Source organism: Peromyscus leucopus, chromosome 22, assembly GCF_004664715.2.
Source record: "Peromyscus leucopus breed LL Stock chromosome 22, UCI_PerLeu_2.1, whole genome shotgun sequence".
In the NCBI taxonomy this organism is placed as follows: domain Eukaryota; kingdom Metazoa; phylum Chordata; class Mammalia; order Rodentia; family Cricetidae; genus Peromyscus; species Peromyscus leucopus.
Window position 1 is genome coordinate 15,613,305 of NC_051081.1, and position 23,943 is coordinate 15,637,247.

The window sequence follows — 23,943 nt, forward strand, 5'->3', positions numbered from 1 at the left end:
TAATCAATAACTATAAGAGGGCATCTTTTAGGTATCAGAGTAGGCAAAGGAATTCCAGATTGTAGAGAGCCCATTGGCTGAATTACTTTGTTAATTGTTCTTAGGTCTGTTACCATTCTTCATTTACCAGATTTCTTTTTAATAACAAATACAGGAGAATTCCAATGCCTGGTTGATTCTTTAATATGCTGAGCATTTAACTGCTCTTGTACCAGCTATTCTAAGGCCTGTAGTTTCTCTGTTGTTAAAGGCCATTGCTGAGCTCATACAGGCTTGTCTGCTAACCATTTTAAAGGCAGAGCTGTTGGTGTCTTTGAAAGATCAGCAGTTGTTGTGCCCTGTTCTTGTACAATCTGGATGGCTAGTGACTGTTCTTTATAATACCTTCTAATATTTTTCTCAGAAATATGTGTTAGTTTATGGTTTGTTTCTGAAGTTGGAGGAATGTTAATCTCGGTTTTCCAATGTTGTAATAGATCACAGCACTATCACTTCCTGTCTGTCTGTACAGACCTCCACATCTCTATGGTTAACTAGTGCTGGCTCTGTTCCCAGTGTGGCCTTGAACTCACAGAGATCTGGATGAATCCCTGCTTCCCGAATGCTAGGATTAAAGGTGTATGCTACCACTGCCTGACCTCTATGTTTAATATAGTGGCTGGTTTTTTCCTTTAATCCTCAGGCAAACTATATTTGTTAGAGCACAAATAAAATATCACTACAAGAAAGTGTCGTGAATAAACTGATATGATTGCATTATACACATGTCCTTTTGTTAAACTGTCAAATAACAATGAACATGATTTTCAGATCATTTGTGTAAGATTGTAAATAAAATAGTGGTTTTGAAATGAAAAAAAGAAGGAAGGAAGGAGAGAGAGAGAGAAAAGAAAGACTTGAAGAGGTTTCCTGGAGGATTTTTTGCATGATCTCAGTCACAGTGATTTTAGGGAACTATCAACTGATTAGTGCTACCAGGAGGTAGAGTGTGACGGAAACAGAGTGCAGAGACCACCAAGACTCAGATCAGGAAACACTATAAAGGGCCGGGTAATGTGGTCACACCTGTAACCCCAGCACTCAGGTGTCTGAGACAGGCTGTGAGTTCCAGGCCAGTTTGTGCTATGTTTCTCAATAAACACTACTTGCTTACATGGTGGTGATGAACTGTTTTCTTCTCCAGTCTGACTGACCCTTACATCAAAGTGACTGAACAGATCGTGCAGGACACAAGACCAGAAACCCAGCCTAAGCTGGTACACATGGAGTCAGCTGCAGTTTCCTTTTTTGTTTATCCTGAGTTATAGATGTAACCAGGTGAAATTAAGCCATCTACAACTGATATGGTACAGACACCTAGTGTCTTCCCCCTCTTCCCACTCGTGGATTTGTTTGTTTGTTTGTTTCCTGGAACTTGGTACACTATGTCCATGTGTGCCGCCCCCTGCCCTGTCTTCATTTAAGAATGCCATATAATCTATAGAGGGAAGCACTGCCTTGATTTCCGTATTGACTATCTAAATGGACTGGCCAGCCTGCTCAGGCCTGCTTAAGGGCAGAGGAAAGCCTCCCCTGGTCCTGTCTCTGCAATCGCAGCACTGTTAACCTGAGCATTCCCCCTCTGCTTGGTGTTTTCATTATTTTCTCTGCCCATAAATAAGATGCCAATAGTTTTAATACTTCATGAACCATATTCTATAAATTATGGTAATATTCTGTACTTCTTTTGACCTTTTCAATATTGTGTGATTTGGTTGGCTGGCCCCTCTATTTATAGCCCTGCTGAGTAGCAGGGAAGGAATGAATATCCTGCCGCTAATGAAAATATCATATATCGAGAGAGTCCACTGACGGTACTGTCTTGGTCTAGATGGTTATATTTCACAAGCTATAGAGCAGAGTGCATTGTAATTCTGATAACTCATTCCCTTGACGGAGGCTATAATGAGATTAGGAATTACTCAAATGAATTCATTTGCTGAAAAGGATTTGTGTCCAGGGCAAAAGGACTGAATTTTAACAAAATTTCATAGGCATACACATATAAAGTCACATTATTTTGAATTCTCTTTATCAGTATTTGAGATGCCATGTTTGATATGTACATCAGTAAATATGATTCAGACTGATGAGAATATTTCTTCTACAGACTTAAGAACCCCAAATATTCTAACTATTGCTTAGAATTGTTGGCTCAATTTTGCCTTTTGGAAATAAGAATATATTCTTTAAATATTAAACTCTATGGTTTTAATGTTCAATAAGAACATTATTTTCTAAAAAAATTATTCATAATTTTATATTTATGGCTACATGTATACATGCTGACTCATGGTATTTGTTACCAGCCTAAGAAATATTAAGCAACATTCTTAACTATGATGAAACTTTCACTAAATAAATAAATATGGATGTTTTTCAATTGCTTTTGGAATACATTGAAGGGAAGGAAAGCTAATTCTTTTCCAACAGAGAAAACCTCTCAAGACTGTGTCAATCTGTTTGGCACCTTACTTATTTGAAAGTAGCTTTTGCCCTGAGAATATGTGGATGAGATGATGAACTCTCCACACCCTTGTTATTTGTCACGATGTATTAGCTCATGCATGAGCAATCCTAATTAATACAATGACCTGGCTCATTTGCAGGCATTTGAACTCTGAGTCATGATATAGGTGCGTTGTCTGGAGCCCAGGCTGTGAGAAGAACGGGCCTGCACAGTTCTACTCTCTCCTCATACACTTCGTCACCGCTGTTTTCATTGCATTCCTAAATAAAGAGCTGTCCCTTGGAGGAGACCTGCAGCCTCCCTTTTCAGAAGCGGCATAGACAGGCTCTGCTGTACACGTTCATTTTCAATTAGTGTCTTGGATCTACTCATTTAAAAAGCTTATGGGAAGCCATTATGTGTTAAAGGATTTTAGACAAGTTAGATATGATTTATAACATAAGGTGGAATTAGACAGGTTTAGTTTGATTAAACAGCACATCTGTTGGGGTAGTGGAGAAGAGATTTATGAACCAAAATCAAGTCAAAGAGAGAAAAACAAAATAGCTGTGCATAGCATTAAAGACTATAAACAGAACCTATGTGGTTGGAGATACTTAATCATATCTGCAAATATGGCTTTCTGAGTTTGGGGTATATTCTCAGAGACTTTTGAATTCTCATCTCATTTCAGACTCACAGTTTTCCCACATCGACAGACTGCTGTGATTTATAGAGAAGGAAACTGAGGGTCTGAGGACACGGAGGATTTCACTTGAAGACAAAAGCCTTGGCCAAGACAGAACCTAGAATCAAACCCACATTCTAGTTCTCGGTTTTTGTTTTTCTGTCTCTAATGTCCATGTTTTCCCTATGTCTCCATGATGCCCTGGAATTTGTTAGTCCATTTTCCTTACACTGCTCATATGTGATAGTGCCTTGGGTCTCATCTGAAATGTGGGAGATATTCTGCTCTGCCCCAGTACTGGTTGGAATTCTTGTTTAAAGCATGCACTGTGCCATGATGAGAGACGCACAGGGTAACATGGAATTCAAGGTGTGTCTCTTCAGCACCCAGCATCCAGATGCACCCCCCTTTAACCAGTCACCACGCTGTCACACAGTGACAAAGAAACCCTATTAGCATTTATCTAATTTTGCTCCAAAAAACAATTGAAAGGGATTCTTCATTGACATTCTGTGTCTTTACTATAAATACTAGCATTTTTATTTGGATATAGAAGGATTTTGATATTTAATGGCCACCCAGCTTTAAAAATCTAATAGTAGACTTGTAAAAACTGAAGAAGGACATATAGCATAGTACCTACTGTAGTCGCTTTTCCATTGCTGTGAAGACACACCACAACCAAGAGTTCAGAAAGTGAGTTCATGAACATAAGCCAGGGGAGGCCTGGCTACAGGCAGGCAGGGATGAGACTGTAACAGTAGCCGAGAGCTTTAACTGGATCCATAAGCTCACGGCAAAGAAAGGGCTAACAGGATGTATGAACTTTTGAAATCTCAAAGCCCGTTCCCAATACATACCTCCTCCAACATGATCACACCTCTTCATCCTTCCCCAAATCACCCATTGGAGACCACTTTGTCAAACATGAGCCTGTGGGCTCCACTCTCATTCAGACTCTACAGAGTGCTACTGTGGGCTGTGAAAACAACTCATATTGCAGTATTAAAAATTACTCAATACCCAAATGATACCTAATTAACATGTTTATGATTAAAAGGGTCTTTTCTTAGCATTGGTTATCCAAGTCAAAATCTTTAAAGGATGAAGTAATGGGACACTTACAAATACTATAACAATTACTTGTATTGAACTCCAGTACACAGCTTGTAAAACTGAGAGTAGAAAGTTATACAGTTTAGCTGCAATATTTTAATTTCTGAATATGTATAAGAAATTTTTCTGATTTTTTAGCTGTTCTACAATTTCAAAGAATTATTTGTTCAAAGTCAGTGGCTACAAATCAAAGTTGACTCGTTGTATGATGCAATTTTGTATTGCTGGAATAATTGTCAAACTATTAAGTTGAATCAAGCTGCAGTACATAAGAACACGTATAACAAAACATCTTCATTATATCAATACATAGAACAATTTCTCTTCAAATGTTTCTTTGAAAAAATTTAGCAACACTTGCTATTGTTATTTTCAACCTACTGAATGTAGCTAAAAATCATAGGCGGTTTTGTGTTCTGAGATGTGTTTATTTGGAAAACAGCAAATAATAAAGCTAAGAGGATACTCTATCTAAAGACAAAGTTTCAGATGGAGGAGACTATTTAAGTATTATTATATCCATCCTGTGTGATGCTTGACTAGGGCATTAAGGAAATCAATAACATGATTTCTCCTGTGTATTTCTAGTGCTCCAAGTGCTTTCTCCTGTGTATTTCTAGTGGAAGCTAGTCACACCCAGAAGACCAGACACTGAATTATTCAGTAGGACCTCAGGCAGCTCCTGCTTCTGTTGTGAACACGAAGAACACTGTCTCCATTTACCTTCCATGGACTTTCTTGATGATGGCCTGTGCTTACTGAAAAACAGCACCACACATTTGACTTCTGCTGGAGCTTGGTGAAGAGATTGTATGTGGTACTTTTTTTTCTTCATGACGGATTCAGTTTTGTTAATGACATATACCAGCAGTACTAGAAATATCTGTCAGCAGTTTTATGGTAACCGGTTCCTGTCAGAATCTATTACTTGACTACAGGAAAATAGTCTCTCAGGGCTGAAATGTGACATGTAAAAATCTCAGTTTGAAGGAAGAGTTGGAGGGGAAAATGCACGCAGGAGGCTCCTGTGGGTTCTGTGCTGGATGCTTCAAGCTGTGCATTTGTCCAGAGCAAATCCATGTGCCTTTATGGTTTTGTCTTTTAGTATAAATCAGGCAACTGATAAGAGAAGAATTCAAATTTCTGGCACATATATTTGACATGCAAGAAATATTATGAGTTGACAGCATTAGGGTGTGGAATTTGGCCTCTTTTAGTAGTCCCAATTTTTTATCTCCAGATCTTCCCTTTCAGGGTCAGTAGCTGTTGTGTTAAATATTTTGATGCCCATATAGACATTGAGACTTTACACTCATCTCTAAGAAGTTTATAGTATATCTACAGTAAACAACAAATCACAACATGTAAACCAAAATATGTCACTGTTAATAATATGCTATAAACAATCTCCACTTTCCCTTAATTAGTTTTATTATTTAAATAATAAATCAACCTTTTCCTTTAATTTCAAATATTCCTATTCTTCTGCCTCATCTTTGATATTCAAATACTGATAGATATTGGAAGAGAAAAATTAGATCACTTTAAGAGAATAAGTAAACCCTTGAAAGAGTTGTTACAGAACAACCCATAAACACTATATATGTATGTTTCAATTATTATTTTATGATATTTTTACCATATAATTTAAAAACACTTAAGTGAGTGATGTCCAAGACAGAAGTGGAGTGTTTTATTGATTACTAATTAAACTAACAGAAAGGGGTGTCTACTGTGAGCAAAAGGGTCCTTGTCACTCAGGTTTGTATATCCTTTGCTTTGGTGTATTTACCTGAATATTTGGGTCTCAGATTCCCCACATTTTCACGGGTTATATCAAAAATCTCAACTGAAACTCCATGTCTGAAAACAGTCTAGAACTCATTATTCTAAACAGTATTCTGATGACTCAGCCGAGTGTGGAAATTCTACACGCTCAGGAAACCACAACTTTCCTTTCCCTTACAATGAACGGAGTGGTCCTTACTGCTTGGCACTTCATTTGGAAGAGAGCTCTACCATTAGAATGGGCAGAGCTCCTCAGAATCCTGCTAGCACTTGTCAATTCCATTTCTTTCCCCCTTTTTCATATTGTTGCTCCACATACTAAAGAAGCATCCAGACTAATAGAGCCGGCTGTCTTGTCACACTGTCCATGACATCACTAAATGGTGTTTCTTGGTCCCCTTATTAAGAGGACCTCTGGAGTAACAGCTCTGGCATAAGTGAGCTTTAGTGTTTAAAGCCCATTTACAGCTTGAAAATTCCATAGCTGTCCATACCAAGTGGCACTTGTTCTTACTACTAAGTCGATCATGTTAATCAACATTCCAGCTTTTTTCCCTTACCTGACATCCTAGAATTCGTTTCACCCTGTTTGATAGGATGTGAAGTTTGTATAATGCAAGAGGCGGGTTTATTTTGGTCAATGCTCTTGATTAAAACAGGCTTCAGTTATTTATTTTTCACCATTTTCCCCACACACGTTCTTTTATTTATTTATTTTGGACTCCAGCTTCTGATTCAGGATGGTGTAGTCATTCAAATGAGATGTGTGATTAGTCTCTATCACCCCCTAATATTTCTCTAGTCTCTTATCTTTCATGAGCTTGGACATTGTTTTTGAAAAGTATTGTGCAGCTAACTATTTTGTAGAACATCCCTCAACTCATGATTGCTGATGTCTTCTCCTTATTAGCTTGAGGACTTGTATTTTTAGCAAGAATACATTAGTGATTTGTCTTCCTTAGGACGTCATGTGAGGAAGTACATGATGTCAAGTTGCCCCGTTCTTAGCGATGCTAATAATGATCCTGTTACGGTGAAAATGGCCCTCATATGTGAATACTTGATCCTCAGCTGGCAGCACTGTTTGAGATTGTGAAACCTTTAGAATTTGGGGATTAGCTATGCGAAGGCTTAGCTGAGGTGGGCCTTGAGGTTTCCACTTCAGCCTCTTCCTGAGTGCCAAGAGGATGCAATGTAACCAGGTATCGCATGCTCCTGCTGTCACAGCCATAAACTGCTCCTGTACCATGCCTTCCCTACCATGACGGACAATTATCTCCTGCATCACAGGTCAAAAACAGCTTTCCTCCCTTAGTTGCTTCTGTCAGATATTCTACCACAGTAACGAGAAAAGCAAAACTGTCACCAAGCCTTTGCTTAAAGCAGGAACTGCTGGGCTTCCCAGGGATGAAGTTAACATTTCTTCTTGAAAATCAGTATTACTAGGTATTTATCCATGTGACATTTCTTTTTTCTCTGTGGGTGTGGATATGCATGCTCATGTGTATGTAAGTGCATGTGGGGGGGTCATATGTTGTGAAACTTGGGTATATTTCCCTCGGGTGCTATCCACCTTGGTTTTTGAAACCAGGTCTCTCACAGAACCTGGAGTTCCATGATTTGACTTTATTGGAGAGTTGATGGGTGACAGTGACCTGCCTGTCACTGCCTCCCCACGCTGGGATTACAACTGGGGACCACCACAACCAGCTTTTTTTTTTTTTTTTTGCATGTGTTCTGGGAATGAAGCACAGGTCCTCCAGCTTGCCTAACGAACACTTTAATATCTGAGTCATCTCTCCAGCCCTGTAAATATTTTACTTATATATTTTTGCTCACAAATTTTAGCATTCTTTTGTTTTCTGCATGCATTGAGACTCCTCTAAAAGAGAGCAATGATTGCTGAAGGCAAGACCCACAATTTATTTATTTGTTTGGTTACTTATTTATTACACTATGGACTCATGAATACTGACTTTACTCTGTGGGATAAAGTCTATCGTTATTACTACTCATTTTTGACTCAAACCCCTCAGCACTGGCCATGAGGAGCTATTTCAAGTCAGCTTCTTTGCCAAGCTAATTTTGAAATAATTTACCTCTTATGTTTCTCGAAGACTGGAGAGATAAAACTCTTACTACTTGCCTTATTTCTTCTTTGGAAACCAAGAAACAGTGGGGAAGTGAGCGGCTGAAAGTACTGTCTGTGAGTCAAGCTTCAGGAATTAAAAAGTTTATCTTGAATTTTTGTTTTTGTTCTCCTCTACCTAGTACATATCTCATAGAGTTGGGCCACTGGAATCTCAGAGAAGAATTCAAAGCAGACTACATGAGCAACTGCAAGAGAGTAAATAGAGATTTGCTAAAAAAAAAAAAAAACAATATTATGAACATTGTTCTGTAAGCAGGATATTTTGTGAGGATCTACTCTATAGGGCATAAAAGCAAATAAAATCAAGAAAAAAATGTTAAGTATTTTTAGGGGAAATTTCCATGTACTTCCTGTTCTCAACAGAACTGAAATTTTGACAGATTCTGATTGAGATTATCTTGAGGTCTTTTTGTAAGAGACAGAGATGATCTGTGGGTTGGGATTTTTACCTAGTACTTAGTACTTTATTGCAACAATAAGGAAAACTGGGCTGCTGATTTTTTGGAGTCCTTTTCTCCAAAATTTATGTAACCACATTTCACCTAGCAGTTCATCTGTTTCTTTCAAATGATGGAATTGTAATTGTCCTAACTGTAACTACTTTAGACACTTGTGATTCATTTGAATATATTGAGGATGTACCATAATTTATGTTATTCATCATGTTTTCTGATACAACTGTATATATTATGTACACATATACATATAACATATATTTTTATAATCACATTTATAGCTTCAAATATGTTTGATTCTTTTTTTAAAGAATTTTTAAAATTTATTTTACGCACCCACCACAGAAGCCCCTCTCATCCCTCCTCCTGCTCCCCCCAGTCTCTCTTCCCCTGAGTCATTCCCCATCCCCTCCTCCAAAAGGGTAAGGCCTCCCATGGGGAGTCAGCAAATCCTGGTACACTCAGTTGAGGGAGGACCAAGCCCCTCCCCCTTGCATCAAGGCTGAGCAAGGCATCCCACCATTGGTAATGGGCCGCGAAAAGTCAGCTCATGCACCAGGGATGGATCCTGATCCCATTTCCAGGGGCCCCTCAAACAGACCAAGCTACTCAACTGTCTCCCGTATGCAGGTGGCCTAGTCCAGTCCCATGAAGGCTCCACAGCTGTTGGTCTAAAGTTCTTGAGTTCCTAGGAGCTTGGTTCAGTTCTCTGTAGATTTCCCTATCATGATCTTGACCCCCTTGCTCATATAATCCCTCCTCCCTCTCTTCTAGTGGACTTCCAGAGCTTAACCTGGTGATTGGTCATGGATCTCTGCATCTGCTTCCATCAGTTACTGAATGAAGTTTCTATGATGACTTTTAGGGTATTCACCAATCTGATTACCAGGGTAGGCCAGTTCAGGCACCCTCTCTACTATTGGTAGTAGTCTAAACTGGGGTCATCCTTACAGATTCCTGGGAATTTCCCTAGCACCAGGTTTCTCCCTAACCCCATAATGTCTCCCTCTATCAAGATATCTCTTTCATTGCTCTCCCACTCCATCCCTCCCCCAACTCAACCTTCCTGTTTCCTCATGTTCTCATTCCTCATCCCCTCCCCTTTATTGCCCCATCTCATCTATTTCCCTTTCCCAGTGTGATCTATGCATACCTGTAGCATGAATTGCTAAACAGTCTTTTTGATAAAAAAAAAAAAAACCCACAGCCAGATATTGGGGGTGAAAACTGAAAGATCAGAGAGACAGAACAAGCCACAGCCGACCTCACTTCTCCAACTCCTCAGCTGATCTTGTTTCATCAGACTGAAAGCCTCTGAGTCCTTACCCAAATGCATCTCAGCTGAACTGCTATTAAAAAGCTAAAAGCTCAAAATCCTCTAGTTTCTGGTCCTCACACCTTATATACCTTTCTGCTTCCTGCTATCACTTCCTGGGATTCAAGACATGTGTCTTTCCCAAGTAAGACATGAGACCTCAAGTATTGAGATTAAAGGTGTGTGCCACCATACTTGGCTCTGTTTCCAATGTGGCCTTGAACTCACAGACATCTGGATGGGTCTCTGCCTCTGGAATACTAGGATTAAGGGTATGTGCCACCACTGTATGTCCTCTATGTCTAATCTAGTAGCTGTTCTGTTCTTTGACCCTAGATAAGTTTTATTAGGGTACACAATATATTGGGGGACACAATGTATCACCACATATCTCTCTTAGGATCCTCCTTGTTACCTAGCTTCTCTGGAGCTGTGGGTTGTATCCACTTCTGAGTGAGTACATACCATATTTGTCTTTCTGAGTCTGGGTTACCTCACTCAGGATGATATTTCCCAGTTCCATCCATTTGCCGGCAAATGTCATGATGTCATTGTTTCTTACTGTGGAGTAGTATTCCATTGCGTATATGCACCACATTTTCTTAATCCATTCTTCAGTTGTGTATCAGTTCACTACATGTTTATATTTTGTAGTGGAAAATATCCAAGTGCTACGTTTGATGTCTGCTCTATAAATATTGCTAATAAAGAGTGGAAAGTAGTAACGTTTATTCTCATCATCTATTAACATAAATGGTTGAAATTGCTAAAGCTTCATGAGGAGATAATCTAAATACAAGCAAACTTGTTGCAGAAATGAGGGAGAAAGTTATAATCTATGCTGACGTAATACATAAATCTCAGAGAAGGAATGCCTAAGATGCATGACAGTACACTACAGTGAATGCAGTGTCTTTACTGCATAGGTTCTGAAATGAGAGGAAAGAACTTTGCCCTCTTTGGTTTCCAACAATTGTCCCCTCTCTGTAGAAACACGCTTCTTAGAATATCTGTATAGATACATATATGCATATATTTCAAAGAAATATATATATATATATATATATATATATATATATATATATATATATATATATAGAGAGAGAGAGAGAGAGAGAGAGAGAGAGAGAGAGCCTCATTTCAAAAGAAAGATGATTTGAGATTCATTGGGTCAGTGAAGAATTTATGAAAGAAAAACATTTAAAATACATCTTTGAGAATAAGATCAAGGTTTATACATTTTGAAATGACAGTGTGAAAGTAAAGAGGAAAAAAGATTTTTGAGGTGGAAGCATCATAAATAGAAAGTTCAAAAACACAGGACATGTTCAAGGATTAGAGGGCGGTAGAATGAGAAATAAACCTAGCAAAATGGCTTCTGATTATACTAAAGAAGTTTTATCTTATTATATAAGCAGAGAAAAAAACATTATATATTTGCACAAATCTGAGCATGTGTGTAAGTTTTCAATAGTATAAGGATGTGACTTTAAAAGCACACATTTGGCACTAACAGACGGTAGAAGGGAGAGGTTACAGTCAGCGAGGATCCCTAGAAATCAAGGCCAGGTCAGAGGTAGTACATATTTTATCCGTTAAATGAGAAACAGAATGAAAGAATACATTCTAGTTAAAATTCACAAGGATGACTTACTTGTTTGAAAAGCTTAAAAAGTCCTCAAAAGACATGGAATGAAAGCATTCCATGTAGTTTTTGGAAATAATACAAAATATTCTCTTAATAAGTCATATTTTACAAATGGATATCAATTGCTCATCAAGAGAAGATAATAAATGACTTTTTAAAACTTTTTATTGATTCTTTGTGAATTTCCTACCATGCACCCCAATCCCGTTCATCTCTGTGTCTCTCCATATCCTCCCCTCCTACGTAACCTCCCCCGAAAAGAAAAAAAAAATAAAAATGATAAAAAAAAACCCACCTGATCAGGAAGCTGTGGTATGCCATGGTGTGTCACCCAGTCCACCCTTTTGCCCAAACAGTTTTGCTTGCAAATGTTTGTTGCAATGAGTCATTGGTCTGGTTCCATCCTTGCCAGGGCTCCTCTTGGATATCCTCAGTTACCCTGTGTCATGGAGACCCTGCAGTTTCAGTTCTTCAGGGCAGGCCCCTTCACATACTCCAGCAATTCTTCGATGGGGAAGATGTTGACATGGGCCAACCCAAAGCCCTAGATCTGGGCCTGGGTGGTAGCTGAGTTGGTCAGGCCACCAACTCTCTTACACCTGTGCCACTAGGGTCAGCTCTTCCGCTTTGCCCATGTGAGGGGGCAGTAGCAGCTCTCCTGCACCATCCCAGCAAGGGGTGAGGCTAGTCCAGGGCCTGCTCCCCCATCCTGCCCTGGTGAGGGGTGGGACCAGCTCTCCCACCTCACACACTCAGGGCCGGCTCTCCCATGCTCAGGTCACCAGGGCCAGCTTTAATGAGTAGCTCTGGTCAGGTGTGGGCCCATTCTCCCAAGTCCTGCCCGTGAGCTGTGAATCCAATTCTCCAGCTGTCATGCCCTCAGGGCCAGCTCTCCTGAGTGCCCCAGCCAGTGAGGGGCAGGACCAGCTCTGCATAGCTGGTGGACATCAACATGGCTATGGGTGGTAGCCCAGACAAGGGTTGCCCCTATGGCTTTTTGTGGGGGCCCCCCACATAGACTGCTCATTGTAATGATGCCTGCCTGTCCATGCAGTGTGAGTGCCAGTGAGGGCCTCCCCTGTGTTTCTCACACCAGGCCAGTGATGTGTGACTGCAGGTGGGTGTTGTCTGCCCTGCCTGTTCCATGTAGCTGGGGGCAGGAGCCTCTGCACTGCCCCTCATGGCCAGCTTGTGCCATGTAGTTGCCGGCTGGAGGTTGGAGCATCTCAAGTGTCCTCTACCCACCCTGGCCTAGCAGTGCAAGGCAGGCCCGTGGGTCCAATAAATAACTTTTATGTGGTCCCCATATTGCTGTTTTGAATAAAGATTTCTGATATGGAATGGTTGTTTATTTTATTCTTTTTCTACCAAATTTAGCATATATTTGATATCATGTTTCAGATAAATATTATAACTTTGATTTAATTTTATTACAATATCTTATCTTATTTGTAAAATTAAATTGTTTGTTCTATCCAAGATAGAAAAGCAAAATCTTTATACTTTTATTTTCTCATCACACCTATAATACATGATGAGCCATAGTAGACAAATTTATTGAAAGAAAAAGTAAATATCAAAATACAAGAATCTTCTAATGTAGGATATTTAGCAGCAACAAACTATATTGAATATTTTCCTTTGAAATTGTCCTAAGCATTATGAATGTTGAATTTTTAAGCTTTAATTTTATTTCAATGGAAATCTTTATTCTTTCTTATTTAGAGATAATTCATGAAGAAAACATAAAGAACCATATCTCCACTTTCAGTTCTCATCAAGAGTAAAGCCTTATGGAGGCCGCATACACAGCAAACAATGTGGGGCACAGAATAAGACTATTGGAATTTCTGCAAGAGGATTCCCAGTGTTGAGATCACATTCCTTAGCATTTAGATGTTCAGTAAATACAACGTTGTATTGTGCAGGTAGATTCCTACAAAACCCCACTGTTGCAAATTCATGTACCTTTAAAAAAGATTGACTTCTACCTTCCTCCTATTGGGCAATCCAGAAATATAAAATAACTTAGGTATTTTGTGTCCATGAGAAAAAAAAAATGTATTGAACCACCTTGTATGAAACATGGTAAACCTATTTAAGTACAAAGTAATGGTCCTAAAAATAACTTACTCATTTGCAAATACATATACATTTATCTTGCTTCCCTTGGAAAATAAGGAGACTTTGATACTACTGCTTTTTCTTCCCTATAAGTAGCATGAATAACCCCAGGATAAATCTCTGCACACACCGCATCAGTTATTTTTCAGCTTCCCGTAAATATTTTGGCCTCAAAAACAATGTTAGACATGCTTTCAGCTTCTGTTAGTTTACTGAATAGCATCAAGCTTGTGTAAACACAATGATTACCTGACAATTATAACCAATGAAGTCTTCATGCCAAGTATTTGATCTTAAACATTTTATGGGATGCTATTGGATTTGTATATAGAAATAATTATTATTCTTTGTAAAGTACTCACAATAAAGCACAGATAAAGCATTTACGCAAATCGCTCTGCAATAAAGCTGATTGTGCTAATATGAGTATCAAATATCTGTGGAGGTGACAACATGTGTTAAGACATTTCAAGTGGGGGACATATCAACTCTAGTTATCCAAGAATCCTGAGAAGAAAGCAGGACTTGTGACAATTTAACACAAATAGGATTTAGAAAGTAAATACTTACAGATGGAAAAATAGAAACATATATGAGACCTCAAAGCCTACCTCCACAGTAGCACACTTCCTCCAACAAGGCCACATCTACTCCAACAAGGCCACACCTCCTAATGGTGCTGCTCTTTTGGGGGTCCATTTTTTTCAAACCACAATACCATTTTTGTCCTATATCATTGGTAGGATGCCTTATTTAGTCCCATCCTCCTCTTCTATGTTGTAAAACTTCCTCCTTGTAATTATCTTTCTTTCTCCTGCTCTAATGTTAGGTGGTTTCCTCAGCAACATTATAGACCAGCACCATCATGCTCAAGGAATGCTAAGCTAGCTTATTTGTTGGGAAAATGGTATGGTCATGAGACATATGATTGAATAGTAAAGGGAGAATACCAGAGGAGGATAAATCACATAGATCTAATTCAGTGTGGACACCACCCAATTTTGAGCCATGATTCTTCACAATCAGAATTATATTTTACTTCAGGCTTCTTCATACTTTTTATATATTAAACAAACAAAATCTTATATCCATACTAAGAAACACTACCCATAAAAGCATTGATTAAGGTGATAGATCTCTTATGTCTCTTATCACTAGAAATATAACTACTAGAATTTTTTTAACTTTAAAATGTTATGAGAACATTCTTGTAAATACAGCTATAATTAATGAGTTCTATTAATGTTTTAACTAAAGAGTTTTAGCAAGAAGAACAGCATAGTGGCATACAGGATGATTAGCGGTAGAAAAACAGAAATTTAAGGTAAACACGTGTTAAACATTAATAAAGATTAATAAACATTTATAGGTAAAAGGACGCTTTGGTGATTTAGTATGCCTAGAAACTATAAGATGATGCCAAATTTTGATTCTGTGTGCCTGAGAAAATGGTGGTACAGTTAAGAAAAATGAGATATTTGCTGGGCAGTGGTGGCACACGCCTTTAATCCCAGGACTCGGGAGGAAGGGCCAGGCAGATCTCTATGAGTTCAAGGCCAGCCTTGTCTACGGAGCGTGATCCAGGACAGTCACCAAAGCTACACAAAGAAACCTTGTCTCGAAAAACAAAACAAAACAAAACAAAAAAATCTTCTAGAGCCAAGGGTGACAAATTCATCTGGGGACATGATAAGGACATCATAAGGACATGATAGACAGGATGCCTCCAATAAAGAACTCCACTTCCTGGTGGATGCTGGTCTGTCAGCGCCTGTTGAGGATGTTTGTAACCATGGGGATAGCTGGAGCTTTTAAGGAGGAGCAGGTAAGAAGGAAACGACAAAGAACTGACGCGGCAACCTCGGAGGAAGTCCTGCATTCGTTGTGTGGAATGAGAAAAGGCAACTAGAGTGGTGACCGAGAACAGTGATCAGTCGTGTCTGGGAGGAAGCCAAACAGTGTGTTACACGTACATCAAGGGAAAAAGTCAACTAAGAACGAAATTCTGACCAAAAGTAAAGTACCATAAAAGTTTGTCGTCATTTGGGGTTGTTCTGAATTCTCTTTTTAAGTCTGGAACCAAGATCAGGAAGAAAAGAAACCATCAAATTTACACAATATTGGTAACAGAAAATTGCTGATAAGGGCAACTGGCTGCCAGGATGGGGGATGGTGGGATAGGAAGAGGAATGAACAAGTGGTACAGGGAGCCGGACTTCAGCTGAGGAGAACTTAGGTAACGGAAGTCCGAGTGGGGAGCGTGCCAACGCAGCGGGAAGACAAGGGCTCAGGAATCAGAAGTTTTCCAGTCTGATGGGAACACATAATACAACTCGAGATTATAGAATACTTATCCTGCCAATTTGGTCTTTATGCTTATATAGGAACTAGACTGTCTTTATGATTTTGAAATATAATGAATCTTGACAAAGAAAAGCAAGAAACTGCTTTATTGGCTGTGCCTGTGTGAAAGGAGTCAGGAAAGACATATGGAGAAAAGGAGATTTTATAGAGTCCAAGGCATGCTGAATTTATTCCTCTTAATTGTGTTTCATATTCCTCTTTTATGAGTATTCCCATATAAAATGGTACATAATATTTAATGAAAACAGGCCTATAAGATCTTTTAGATTTAAATTCTAAGTATGCACATGAATAGAGCTCAATAAAATTATTTTATTGATGCAAAAGAATGCACCCACAGATGCTTTCCTACTTCTTTGCAGCTTAATTTTTTTTTTTTTTTTTTAGAAAACACAGAATCTGCAAAGGGAATGGAGTAATTAATGTTGCCTGTCTCACAGGCAAAGAATACTCACCAAATTTACAGCTAAAAACACAGCTCCAATCAATTCTTACTGTGTCTTAACATCATGTTTTTTATCCCTATCTCATTCTTTTGTTAATTAAATAAGATTTGTTGTTTTCTAGCTTGCATTTCAAGGAGTTTGCAGAACTTCACTAGTTCACAATTCAAAAGCTGCTTGCTATTTTTATATGGAAAGAAAAACTCATTTAATTTAGTAAGAGATTATGTGCATGAGGCAGGGGTAGAACCAGAGACATGAGGGTGTTCAAATATTATTCTTTTCAATTTCAAGTGATTTCTCTTATCACCACTCTCCATTAAAATGAGATCAAGCAGAGAATACTTGTTATGAATGTCTCGAATGCCAGAAGATGGTCACTAAGGAAAAACAATTTGATAAACAACGTTTGTACAGAAACACTATTCCCCAAGTAAATGCCAATTGTGGCATTTCAAATACATATTCAAGAGTAACTCACCTGGGACAGACTACCTCCTCATTAAATGATAATAATGTGTGAACTTGGTAAGATAACAGACATCTCACATATGTCCTCTTCAACTGTTTTATTCAAAAGACAGATGAGATCTTATGCTGAAGCAGGTTTGGAAGTTCTCTTACAAGGTCCAAGTTACTCAACCTTGTTGACCTCCAGTATTTTTTCTCCAAAAGTTCTTGTTAGAACTTAAAAATTTCAAATATATTTCACTGACAGAAGCCAATTTTCAGTGCCATGAATCAAGATTCAAATTTTAAAATGCAATACAGACTGAAGGTATAGAAGCAAAATGAAAATAAATGCTCCTTGAAAGTTGAAGATGCAGTTCTTAAGTATTTTGTGGGGAGAAAATACATTCCGTATATCATTCACATGTAGCTAAAAGCATTTTGCTTAAATGTCTTGAAAATGTCTCAGGGGAAAAGAAAGAAAACCTTCCCAGGAACACTAGTAATATAAAACTGGAAAAATCAAGTAATAATAAAATCTCCTCTACCTGGTTGAACCATCAAAACAGGTGAACACACACCCTGTGATGTGGACATCCAGGCATTCTGCTTTGAGAAGAGGCATGCATTAGTTACCTTTGCATCCTTGTGACCAAATATCTGAGAGAAACAATTTGCAGAAGAAAAGATTTATTGGGCTCACAGTTTCAGGGTATCTATTCAGTGGCTGCTTGTCTTCACTCACCTAGGCAGAGCATCATGGCAGTAGAAACATAGGTTGAAAGAAGATGTTCACTTCATGGTAGACAGGAAGAAGAGAGAAGTGAAGGAATTAGGGACCAGGTACAACCTTTAAAGACCATCCCCCAGTTGGCCTGCTTCTATCTATGCCCCAGGGCCTAGGACTCCAGAACTCTCCTCAGTAGCACCAACTGTTCAACACATGAGCCTTACCTATGGGAGAATTTCATATTCCAACCATAACAAGTTGTTTCCCACCAAGACAATAGAGCTGAGCGTAGGAGAATACTTGAGGAGCCAAGCAAGCCAGCTCTGACTAGCACATCAAGTGTTACGTGACTAGGAACTGTATCACAAACACCTCTAAGTGGAACTTAGGCAAAAGACGAATTAAAACATTGAACCATCACGTTTCTTTGAAACTGCAGGCCTTATATTTGCTCTAACACCCTTTCACTCCTGGCTTCTTTTGACAGAAGAAAAATTGAAAATGGTTTTATAGTCGAATACCAGGAAATGGAAGCTGTCTTTGGTCCTTGTTGAGAAAGTTGGGCTCCTCTCTTGTTATTACTGAACATGAGCTTAAGTGTTTTCTTCTGCCTCATCCACTCCTATATCATCAACTGTTTCCTTTGTACATTTGTTCCATTGTTGGTGCCTTTGTTCTTACCTCTGTGATACACAAAGGACAGATTTTGTGCCGTTGGTTTTCATCTGTAGTCTCCTTTAGATGAAATTAGTTTTGTTCACGCAATTTAAGTACTTTCCAGCCTCAGGACCAGCTCCTTTTTAAAGAGCTTAACTAGGTCTGGGACTTCTGTTAGAATAGGGATCCCCAAATTACAGTACTTGGGCTAAAAGTGGGTGATATCCTCTTTGTTAACAAGACATTATAGGAATACATGTGTGCAAATATCAGGAGGGGAAATAACATATACAAAGCAAAGCAACAGGACACACTCAGAAATACACTCAAGATTGACAGTGGGCCATATGAGTGGACATATTGAAGAGCTCCAGGTTATTGTGGGGCTCATTCTTATGGAGTCTAAGTAAAGACATGTTTGATTTAGATGGTCCTCTATTTTGATTGACAGATTAAATTCTATAATCATTTCTCTACTACATATGTCCCGCTCATAACGCATCTGTATAGTCGGAAGGTTTCTCTGTTCCTGCCACGCCCCCATAGTCCCATGGCCCCATTATAAAATAATCACTCAGAAGCTCATATTAAATATTAATTTCAAACTATATGGCCTAATGTCTCAGGATTCTTGATATCTAGCTCTTATATCTTAAATTAACTCATTTATATAAATCTATACTTTGCCACATGGCTTGTGGCTAATCGGTACCTTTACATCTTGCTTCTCCAGATGGCGGCTAGCAATGTCTGTTCCACTCTCCTTTCTTCTCTCCTATCTCTCTTGGATTTTCCTGCCTGGCTTTATCCTACCTTGCCATGGTCCAATGTTGCTTTATTTATCAACCAATCGGAGCAAAAACATATTCAAAGAATACAGAAAGACATTCCACAGTATTTCACCTTTTCTGTCTAACGAAAAAGGAAGGCTTTAACTACAACATAGTAAAATTATGTATAACAAAACAGTTATTAAGCAAGAATCATAGTTACAATATCCAGTCCATTTATATTTGGCAAATTCAAAGAAAATATTTTATTTATCCTATATTTGTGAGTCCAAAGTTTCATAAAAAACCTTACCTCTTATCATAACCAAGGAAATCCATAATTATAATTACCTAGTCTTCAACTACATCAAAGACTCCAGAAGGATATATTACCTAAGTAAACATGAAATGCATTGTAAGCAACTTCCAAAATTCTGGAGAGACAGCTGCCTGCCTGGACAATTATCCAAAGTTCCTCTGCAACTTTGGGGCATCCATCTTCAGCCTATAAGCCTAGAATCTTTCAGTCATTTCTCTTTGTGTCCTGTAGAATATCTGGCAGTCTCTTCTGTGAAGCAGGAACATGAAGGACCATCTTGTCTTGCAAAGTTCAGTGGCCACCTTCCAATGGGTACCGCATGTCCATTTTATGCAACATACTGTCAAACAGTTGGCATAAGAGCACTTTTTTTGTCCAGTGGCTGACTTTTGCCACAAAGAAAGCAAACTCCATAATGAATTTCTTCAATGCCCATTACCTTCTCTGAAGTAGATTGTTGCTGCCAGGAGCAGACATGTCTCAATGTCCAGAAAGTCAAAGTTCATAAAACTCTTTAAATGCCATATTCTGTAGGTCTTTGAAGTGTTTGAAGATTACTTACCTAATTGACATATATCTATGTATATCTAGAAAACTTAACTAATATGACTAACAAGTTTGATTATCATAGATGATTAATTATTAATCTGTATTTCTCAACTATATACTACAATTTCAAATAAGTTGCACAAACAAAATACTTTAAACAAGAGTAGAAATATACGTACAGTATAACAAAATTAACTTTAAATTCAAATCAATAAACTAAAATCCATAGGATTGTAAAACATGTTTAAATAAGTTGTTGCTCTTTAAAAGTAGATTTACTTATCTACCCTTTTTTTTTAAATGGGAAAATAATCTTTATTTGACTTGTGGAAAATAGACAGGAATTTAAATCTAACTACTAATAATAGGAAAGGAGTAGTTTAAGTTTATGATTACAGATAAATCATTAAAATACCTTTGGTACCAACTGATTACCCATCATCATTTGAAGTTCATCTTTAAAGTTGCATACTGCTATGCATTATGCTTAGCTGTCATCAGGTTACTATGTAACCCAGAGTCAACTGTTAAAGTTTGGAAATGTCCCATTACAGTTTCAATCTACATGAACTGAGAAAATTCCTTCTTCAGCCTATGGATCTGTGATCTAGCTCTTTGTCATGCTAATGGATTTTTCCATCTTCTCGTGGATATTATATATATGTACTCTATATCTCCTGCAGGTGTCTTGATTTATAATGGAGTGTGTTGATAGGGTTATTCATCAGAAATGTTCACAGATCACGTCATGTGTATATATATAATGGAGAACTTCTTTCCATTGTCTCCAGTAAGAAATGAGGCTGGCTATCCCTGTCCTTCAGGGCCATCGTGCCCCTGGAAAATTTGGTCCTCATTATCACCACAATTTAAGACTGTTCTCAGTGTCCATCTGTCTCCTGGAGATCATCTGGGAAAAGAGCTTGTTTCTGAGCAGTGCTACAGTTACCTCTCCTGCAGTAGAGGTGTCCAAGACACACTTGGTGCACAATCTTATGGGAAGATCAGCATGATTTCAATGATTGCCTCGTATATTTTTAGTTTTCTGATGCAGGACCCAATTATTATCAACTGGAGTGGTACTTGTTCCAAGCTCTATACCCTGTTCGGCTCTGCTTTGGCCTATGCTGAGACATTTTGCTTAGCCTTGGTGTAGGGAGGAAAGGACTGGACCTGCCTCAACTGAATCTATGAGGCTGAACTGAATCCCCAGGAGAGACATTGCCTTGAAGAAGGTGGGAATGGAGGGTGGGGTGGGGGGAAGGTTGCGTGGTAGGAGGAGAGAGGAGAGGGGAATCTGTGGCTGATATGTAAAATTAAATTAATTATAAAATAAAAATATAAAAAAACTTAAAAAGAAAACAAACAGGCTTCTATGGGATAATAAAGAAAATAAAAACTAATACAACCGAATTGGAAATAGTAAACAAACAGGAGGAAAATAGCCCAAGAAAAGTCATGAGATATAGAGAACCACTTATTTATTTACACACTCGTGACTCCCATAAAAATATTAAACTGGAAGTCATAACATATATGCTAAGGAACTGTAGGGTAAAAAGACAAACAAGTATGTGTGTAACTAATCTACCCTTTCATCCTATCATATCTATATCCTATATTTCTATATCACATCTGAGTCAACTGCATGCCCGATTGTGTGTAAGCATAAGATGGTAAATAAATTATTTTCTCTAAAAGCTCATTTGGAGATATAGTTTCGCCTCACAGTGCCTACACCCCAAACCAGTATAGGCTGATTTGATCCCTCCTGTTCTTGTATCCAGACACAACCAAAATATGACTGAGAGAATCTGTTAAGTATGGTCATTTAGGGGAAGATAATGTTCAGAATGGGGTATGCATGCACCTTGATGGGGTCCAAGGTTGCTAATGAGTCTCTAGGTACACTTTTAAGAGTGGGGTGTATATGCAGGTAGTAAGCATCTAAGTGTTTACTGCTGAGTGTATTATGAGGATGAAAAGGTGCATGGCCCAAGCCACATGGAGTCTTGTAAACTATCTATTCTTGCCTGCCTCTTTTCTTTCTTCCTTCCTTTAAAAAAAAAAATCCATGTTTCTACTCTCAGGTATATTACTATGACTACTCTAGCTATATTCTGGTATCCTATTATCTGAAGTGACTTTTTCACTACCTTGTCTTCTATTTTATAATTATACTGTGCAGCCATGTATATTTTATGCTGTACAAATACCCAGGAATAAAGAATAAAATGCTATGTGATAAAAATCTGTGTAATAAAATATGATGAGTAAAATAATTAGCTGTAGATAATGGAAAGATTTCCCATATTCATTCTGACTATCTGCACACAAAATCGCCTCATAGAAAACTAAGTACAGGAGTGGAGTGTCCCAAAGGGAAAGGTGACAGACAGGTCTGGGGTTGTTCTCACATTTGAAATTAGCTCACGGAGGAGAAACAAGCTGAAAACATTCTGTAAAGAGTAAAAACCACATGACTTGTATCATCCAAGACATGAAAATGTTTCAAGAAAGGTATGTTAAACATTGACTTGTGCTGAAAGATTACCAAAGGACAGAAGTTTGGTAAAAGGTGAGCTGCTGATGGCCTGTGTAAAAGCAGTATCAATAACACAATTGATCTATGAACTTTACCAGAATGGGCACTAGCATTTAGTATTTATGTGGGAGTATGATGTGGGTCATGAAACTAGAAGAAGGACCATGAGAGGGGAAAAGGGATTTTGCAGGGCTGCGAAGAGTACTAGATTAAATGCAATGTGAAGATGGACAGGGAAGTATTGGGGATGGGATGTGACGGTGGGGAGAGGGGCAAGAGGTGCAGGGGAAGAGAATCAGTAACCGCAAGGACAGTGTGTAAAGATCAAAGATAGAACCGTTCATTGGTATGCTGATTCAAAACTACATTTCAAAAAATGAAATTGTGTTGAGCAAGGCAGCCGGATGATAGAGCAAGAGAAACAAAAGCTTGAGAGTTTTTATTCCATCATGGAAATTGCAAGAACAGCTTTGTCTATTGAAGGGAATGGACCACTAGACAGACATTAATAATGCCTCAGTCTGGTTATGGTCACTGGATAAAAAGAATTTGTGAAGTAAGGTGTGCGGACTTCAGAAGAAACGTAAAGGAACTGACCTTGATGGAAGAAGATAAGACAATTGCTGTGACTGAAGGAAGGTCAGAGCAAACAGACATGGAGGTGAGCCGACACACATGGTAGTCATCTCTTTCCTCTTTTGCAATAACGTACAGGAAAGGTAAGACGAATTAAGGGCTTAAGAAGAGATCTGAAATAATGATCTTAAGAAATGAACATCGCAGGTTTATTTTTGCAGACATGAAGAGCAATTTACAGTTAGTGAGCATGAACATAAAGTCAGGCCTATTAACAATTTTAACACCTTGAGTTGAGGCTGCAGGCAGAAATTAGGTTGATAATGGGTTTAACTAGATTTAGAAATTTACTTGTGAGGCTCTCTCTTTTATTATTCCTTCTAGATACATGTTCTTTACCTGAAACACTAGCTTTTGGAAAAGGTAAAACCGTAATGCTGAGAGAATAATCGCAAAGAGGAATAAACCCACATGCAAGCTTGCGTGATTAGGTTCACAGTGAGCCCCGCTTTTGAACATCAGCTTGGTGCTACCACTTTAGAAGGCTGGTTCTAGTCACAGGCTTTAGATGCTCTCTCTATTCTTGTACAAACTGGCCTGGTCTTTGTTTCTGGACTTAAAGGATAATATGCACGTCCATATCCCATGAGGGGAAATGAACAAAAATAAAATTAATATCAACAAAATCCAAAGATGTCATAAAGGATATGATTCTTAAAGCCTGTAAGTCATGGATTGCTTATCCAAAGAGGAAAATAACTAAGCC